Source organism: Stylophora pistillata, chromosome 5 (genome assembly GCF_964205215.1).
Source record: "Stylophora pistillata chromosome 5, jaStyPist1.2, whole genome shotgun sequence".
In the NCBI taxonomy this organism is placed as follows: Eukaryota; Metazoa; Cnidaria; class Anthozoa; order Scleractinia; family Pocilloporidae; genus Stylophora; species Stylophora pistillata.
The window spans coordinates 35,292,682-35,300,571 of record NC_142523.1 but is presented as its reverse complement, the minus strand read 5'-3'; the positions used below and the strand labels follow the sequence as shown (position 1 = coordinate 35,300,571).

At 36.6% G+C, this 7,890-nt stretch overlaps 1 long non-coding RNA gene across 6 annotated transcripts; it reads left to right on the top strand.

Annotated features, from left to right (window-relative positions):
* The first annotated feature begins 766 nt into the window (after positions 1–766).
* Positions 767–6,796, top strand: LOC148731653 (uncharacterized). Of its 6 annotated transcripts, none has more exons than XR_016001463.1 (5): positions 767–1,274; positions 2,290–2,339; positions 5,182–5,224; positions 5,789–5,834; positions 6,411–6,796. It is a non-coding gene; the product is annotated as an uncharacterized LOC148731653 (long non-coding RNA). The 6 variants fall into 6 exon arrangements; XR_016001466.1 differs by having other exon boundaries at positions 2,290–2,395; XR_016001465.1 differs by having other exon boundaries at positions 767–1,279; positions 5,789–5,831.
* Positions 6,797–7,890: the final 1,094 nt, after the last annotated feature.

Genomic DNA, 7,890 nt, shown 5'->3' with positions numbered 1-7,890 from the left:
CTGTGAATAATAATGTTAATTATTGTCAATAGGCTCTTCGAAATGTTATGTTTGAAGAATAGAATTTTGAAGCTCCTTCCCATAAAGACACAGTTTAACTCGCGTTTTATTGTCATGCCAATCACTTCCCTTATTTACACAATGTACAATGGTACCTTATCTTGATTTTACAAGCCCAACATCATCTTTTTTTCCCTGAGTACTAACAACATTAATGTTAATATTTCTTAATGTAAGGAAAGATGACACCTAAATCAATTTGAGCATTAAATTTGAGCTGGTGAAGATGAAGCAGCATTGACAGTTGACACAGGTGCTTTAACTTCTTGGTGAAATAATTCCTGTTCAACTTCAAATGACTCTCCTTCAGTTGTCACAGTTGCTACCAGGACCCTTTTAGCAGGCATTTTCCATAGTTTTTTCGGTACCGACCAGTTAAATCAAGATGGTTCTGCCCATATATATAATAATTAAACTCATCATTTTATAAATTTATAATTTTACATTTTAATTGTACATTACAATTTTATAATTTTCCATTCAGTTCACAGATATCGTATAAGACCACAGTACACAAAGAAATATAAATATCACCTTTTTAATAAGGAGAAAAAAATCCCCCCCCCCCCCCCCCAAAATAAAACAAAAATCCCAACATAAACACTTCAATACCGAAAATCAAAGCAGGCATTTTCTTTCGGTATCCAAGCAACAAAACAACCGTACAAACATTATAAACCTTTCACCAATTTCCAGCTACCTGCCCACGTTTTTTCGCATGTCTTCTTTTTTGAAATGTTCTGAGCACAAAAAAATTGATTTTGTGATGAAGAATCCGTCCTTTCCATGCTGGCGATTCAGGAGATTGCACCATCTGATTCACTGCTGGAAGTCATTCGGAAACTAGAAGAAATGCAGGCCTGTTGGATTGCTTGCTGTGTCATAATAGCTATTAGCACAACCAAAAAGCGGCACAGTGTCTTCCTCTTCCTTTCGAAGAAGAAGGAGGAATATCCTGCGTTGGGAAAGTATCGTTCATTGTCGAAATATCTCGATGAAAAGGACAGAGCGCCACCACATTTCACTAAACTCTCACTAGAACTCGCAACGCGACTCAACACTAACCTCGCTATCATGTTTGCGCGGTTACACATTCAATATGGCGCCGGGAACTGTAAAAAGGGCTATTTGACATTGCCTCGTGCCTTCGATTCCCTTATTAGTTTGGAGTGCGTTGGTGATCGAAGTTGTGCTTTTCTATCGGAACTAGTACGGTAAGGTAAGGTTTCGGTTGCACTTCATGCTAGTATTTTTGTTAAATTTAAATATTACAACCATTCTTCAAAGATCGCGTTCAAGTTTCGGGCTAAATACTGTCAGATGTATACCGATAAAGCGTCCGAGTAACTACTAACCTGGATTCATCGAATCCTTCTGCGTCGAGGGATGATTTTTTTTTTTTATTATTTTGTTTGGGACATGCAAAAGTAGATGATACATAATTAAAAAACGAGACAGATCTCCCTGTTTCAATGACAGAAATTTTGTGATTTTCTTCCAGCCTCATTATAATATTTATTATGTTACATGTAGCAATCTCATAGTGTCTACGTCGATGGTTATTATGGAGACAATTGAAGATATGTATTCATTGTAATTGTATGGGACTACGAAAAAATTCATCCTCTGGTATGGTTGATGTCAAACATCATATATCCTGGAAAGTTAACTCACAAACTGTTGACACGTATAATGAAGATCTGGTATCTTTTATAAAGGATAGGGTGCTCTCTCCCATGCTCTCCAGCAAGAACCAGTTGGGTTACAATGCATTAAATCATTCTCTTTGCTCGCCTAGAAGAGGACAGATTTGCAGCACAATTACTCTTCACTTAATATTATGTGCTTTTTGATTGAAATCAGTGGCTGACGTATGCCACTTTCTCTCTTTTGATCTATTTAGGATAAAGCCCTTTGAACTAAATCATAAGGAATATGATAATAATATGCATGTTACATGTTACCACACTTTACATACTTTTTCAACTATGTGTTTTCAATATTGAAATGAAATAAATACTAATTTATGCACTATTGAATACTTAATTCAGTAGAGACTATTGCCTATTATTAGCAATTATTGCTCCTACATGTGTTAGCGAGAACTTGGTCTTGTTAGCTTTCATTGTGAGCCTTTGGTGATCCATATATTAGGGGAGACACTCGCTGCAACTATCTTTGCAATGAAAATACTAATCTTTTCACCCTTACTTAATTTCATACATACAGGCATGGATGACAACCAGCAGTAAAGCAAAGTAAACAAAAGTGCCAATGAGGTAGTAAGCTCCATTGTAAACATTTTCTTGGAAAATTATGCACTAGTTATAAAAAGGTAAATGTTGTGATTAATTTTTGTCCTTGGTATAAGCATAATTTTCCTTTGGTTTTGTTAATGATATGAATGAAAATGCATTTTGTGTAAAGAGAGATAAAATGTAGCTCCTAGAGTGTATGTTATGATGAGATGATGTGTCACCATCAATTTGGCCTCTGCTATTAAAAGTAAAAGAATTAAACTAAGGATGAAACTGAACCACAGCATACCTATACTAAACCCTCATTTTAATTGTATCAATATTATCAATATTATTATTTTTTTGGTGTTCACCCAATAGATTCAATCCACTGACAGACAAATATGGCACCTGTACATTTTACCATTACTCTTAGGCTAAGGCACATGTAGAAAGCAATATTTCTCAAAACAACAACGTATGCAAGGTTTAAATTTTTCAGACCTTTACTGCTTGTTTTTATGAGTGGTTCTAGGATTTTCATGCACAAAGAGGTCTGGTTGAGTGTAGCAGTCGCAATATTTTTCAGTATGATGGTTTCACAGTAACTGTTGTATGAAGTAATGTACCCTTCTCCAATATTAATTTTGCAAACTTGTCACTGACAAAGAGCTAGTTCATGATTAGACACTGATCATTTCATTGATTGCCATGCTCTACATTTATCGTTGAAGTATCACCATATTTATCTGTGTATAAGTCGACTCTTTATGACGGAAAAATTAGCCCAAAAAATCACTCTCGTCTTTTACACAGATCATAGAATGATAAAGACCTGACCCAAGCAATCCAAGAAATTAGCATAACAATTGCCTGAAGTTCATTAGGAAAACCAGGTTCACAAAACAAGTTCTAATTGTGTTCAAGTTTTGTCAGTTTTCAGTGTGTTCTTCATCGATGAAAAAGTTTGAAATAACAAATTTTATGTGGCTTAAACAGAAACCTATTGGGGCTGATTTCTGTTGTATCTTCTGATCTGTAGAGCAGACAATTTTCCTTACAGCTTCGGTGCTGAATTCTCATTTTCAGCGAATGATTACAGTAACTTAGTGACCTGGCAAATGCTGTTTTCTTGTGTGGTCTTGTTTGTTACGTGCGTGGACCATCTATGTTAAATATTGTGTAGTTTCGAAGATGGTCATGTTTTTATCAAGCAATCCTTCGAAGCTCTTCGGTGTTCCTTTAGTCTACTAAATCTCCTTTCAAAAGGTTATTTAAATGCATGAAGATTTCATTTTCAAAACGATTTACAAAAGATGGTGAATTACTTCTCCAGTAAATCGAAGTGGTTGTATATGCTTAAATCATGAATCGTGGGGATGTAAACAAGTGCTACTAAACTTCACAGCACATGGTTACATTTTGCTCTGCAGTTTTTTTTAATTCACCATGTTTTCAATACATTCTCAGAAATAAGAGATCAACCATATGGGAAATTTCTGTCAGTCTGAATTTTTCTTTACTAGAAATAATGAAAAATCTGATTTTCAACCTTGAAAATGGGGGTCAACTTATACATGGATAAATACGGTAATTAACTCCTTCGCTATCAGTAATTGCATTAAAGATTCTGTGTTAGAAATCACACTAAAGCACCATATCCCAAAATCTAATGTTGTCCTCAGCACAATTTCATTTTTTGAGCAAGGCAAAGCTAAAAATCAATCAAGGGCCACACAGACATCACAGGGACAACATTGCTATGTATAATGTTTTATGTACTCAGATAGGTAAAAGCTACTCTTTTCATTAATTCAATGTCAATACTCTCCCTCATAGCAAAGTAAGTAAAGTCTGTTTACGAGCCTAGTGGCCCATTAGGCCGGAGCTTAACTCCGGTTTCTGTAGCATGAAGCTACTAGGAGTATTTCTACCTCCCCCTGGATGGGATGCTAGTCCATTGCAGGGTTACCCCTAGCATTAAATTGCCAGTACCCATTTATACACCTGGGTGGAGAGAGGCACTGTGAGAGTAAAGTGTCTTGCCTAAAAACACAACACAATGTCCCGGCCGGGGCTCAAACCCAGACCAATCGATCCAGAGTTGAGCGCACTAACCATGAGGCCACCGTGTCTCCACATACTCTCCCTCATAGTAGCTATAATTCTTGGCCAATTTGGGAAATAGCAACCAAAAATGGACCCTTTTGGACATCCAAACTTTTAAATTTCAAGGGGAAGGTTCCCCAGACTTTGCCATCCAAGTGGGAATAAATGGCTGCCACACTGTCATTTTGGTCCCTCCTAGCGGCTCAAATGTCGTCCCTCCTTTCCACAATCTTACCAAAGCCTCCATATGTGTAGTAATAAAAACATTGAAGTGAGGAGTGCTGTCTCAGGAAGAGATGATGATCATGCACGCTATTAATAGAGTCATCCTAGTAGATGTTTGGCAAGGTATTGGATTCTTTGCTCAAACTATAGTTTACATAGACCTGGGAAAAAAGAATGGGGTGTAGCAGTCATTCAGGTCGGTTAATTGCTCCAAGCTCTAGTTTTATACCACTGCTCATTTGGTTATCTTTCTTGCCAATACTCTTTCTGGTTATTTGGGTTTTCTTGGAAACTCAGGCTCTTGCCATTGAGAAGAAGCATGATATGTGTTTACAAAATAAAAGCAAAGAAAAGTGAAAAAAAATTGGAGATTAACAGGATGGTATCAAAGACTGGTATAATTTTTTTTTGCAGGGGGGTAGTTTTTTATTTTTGAATCAGAGTTTTAGCCTAAGTATGTCTAAGTTTCTACACTTGTTGTTTAGTCTTGTGGTTTCTTACTTTAAGAAGTAACTAAAGGTAAAATTTTTTGAATTTTTCTTTTTTACAGCCAGTTGAGTCTGTAAATGGAAAGTAAACACAAAATAATGATGGTAAGGAACAAATTGCTTGCACTATAAATTATTGAAAGTAGTCTACACTCTCCATATTTGTTACTTTTAATTGACATGCTTTGCACAGGTGTTGTGTAATAAGTGTGAATAAGACAGTGCAGCAAATTAGCTCGTGCTGCAGCATCCCATATCCAATAAATTCAATAGAAGACCCTTTGGTCATTTCACGCCATATTGGATCTTGATACGTCCTTGAGAGAAAAGTTGCTTGAGACATATTTTTATCGTAAACATTTATGAAGCTTTCTTCTGATATATAGTTTGCTAAGATTTTAGTGAAACTACTGTAGTGTGCAAACAATTTTTTCCCCGAAGGACACCCGCAAAAGTGGGAAGTAACCTTGAGCTTGTCGCATGCGATTAAGTCATATTATCATATAAATCTGCCCTAAAAACGAAAAATTTGCACTTTTATAATATTGAAGTGAATGCTTTGATACACAGTGGCTTTAGCCTCTGCATATCCTCTAATGTTTTTCTCTGAATACCTGGGAGCCGAGCAAACTGGTAACCACCCATATTCTCTCGTTCTCTTTAAAATAGGATTGTTGATCAATTTTTACCATGGCTCAAGATGGAGGACCAGGTGGTGAGATAAACTAATTTCTTCTCTGCCATCCTGAGAGGGTTTCTCATACTTTCAGAATAGAACAGAATTTTGGCTAACCTAACAACTCAACAGGAAATCATCCCTTTTAAATTGAATATTCTAAGGGAGTTTTTGAAGTTGCTTTGAGGTTTATCGCCTATCATGAAATAAAACCAGTGAACAAGGCTGTTATGAATTACACACAACTTCAGATGAGGGTGTCTGGCGTAGTGAAGTACTGGTGCATTTCATCCCTGAGAAGCAATCAAACTACTGTTTTCTCACTTATAACATTACTTAAAAATTAATAGTCAGCGACTTAGGTGTCAGGCATATCAAAGAATATTGGCACGGAAAGAGGTACTCTCCCTAATGGTTCATGTGCACATTCTAGGGTGAACGTTATTGTATCTCTAGTACGAACATTGGTGGTGATATTTTTGACAAAGGCCATCACTGGACGGCCATGTCTACGGATTTGAAGGAAGTGTTAGACCACAGAGGCTCAGGGCTGAACAGCTTTGTAAAATGTCGTATATTGATGTTACTAAGTGATACATATCTTATGTTTTGAAGAGCATGTGATTAACATGGACTGGCTGGAACAAGAAATAGTTATGGAAGAGCAGCTGGAAAGAGGAAGAGAAGAACAAAGAAAAAGGGAGGAGCAAACGAAAAGAGAGAAACAAAGAAAGGGAGAAGATCATTTTTGCGACACATACTTATACTTAAGTTATCCCTTTTAAAATTTTCAACCTATATATCAATGTCACACAGTAATTCCTCTTTTTTTCAAACATGTGAAATCATAATCTCTTGGAAAACTACTCTATCAGGGATATAAATTTAATGTATATTGTTTCTTTTTTTACTTTTAAGTGAGCTTAATGATCTTGTTTATAATAGAACAGCCATATTAGTACGTCAATGTCATCGGAAGACATTAAATATTTGGAAGAGAAGTGACTCTTGATGTCATGTTAAGTTCTCCTTCGGTCCCACAAGTAAACAGGCAGCACGTTGGAATGGGACGACAGTAGTTCATCCTAAGTCACCAAGGGCTTCTTTTGCAATGAACCCTTCAATTATTCTGTTACAATGTTTTATCTGGCGGTGAATAGTACCCGTGAGTCTCTACGAAGACGTTCACTTTGCTTGTCAAGCAAAGATAAATCAATAGTTTGCCGTCAATGTATGCACATGCATCTGTGTATACAGCGACTTCTGGGAAATTTCTCATTGCCTGAAGACATTTTTAACGCTAAATTGACTTAAATTCCAGGGGTGTGAATAATATGCAGACCCTTTTCAACAATCAGAACTTCACAGTGGTGAAACATAACACCAAAACTTGCATACTGATAAATATTTTATGGGGAAGGCTACATTCTCTTTTCCAGCAAAATAATCTCCTCAAACTAAGTGATATTTGTCGAATAATCCTAAGGCTTTGTGCAGGGGATCCTACAAAGTACCGACTAAAATTATTGACTTCACCCTGGGATAGCCTTCCGACAACTACCCCCGACCCAAAATTTTCTTACGCGAATTAAGGGTGCACTTCCAGCGATCTAACGTACAACTGCATTATATCTGTTTATCCCTATTTCCATGTTTTGAGTGCATTCGAAAATCAAAACAATTTCACAGCTCGTACTCTGCATGTGCAATACATCCAAACTTGACATATCCATTGTTAACCCCTTTTTCCATTTTTCACTGAATGTGGAAATTCTCGAAAAAAGGCAATAAATTCTGACAATTTATCTAGCAATTAGAATATATCCTAACATGCCAAATCCAATCTTCACCCCAATTTTCCACTTTCTCGATCAACTCTAGAAACACGGGGTTAACTACAACAATTCATCCTACAAGTGGATAATATCATAACTTTTCCATATCCAATCTTTACCCCGATTTGTTCAATTAACTGTAGAAAAACGGGAATCGTGACAATTCGATCGGTTAACATCATGACTTGCCGTGTCCAATCGTTACCCCGATTTTCTATTTGTTCAACGAGTCCCGAGAAAGCCGTAATAAGTTCTGACAA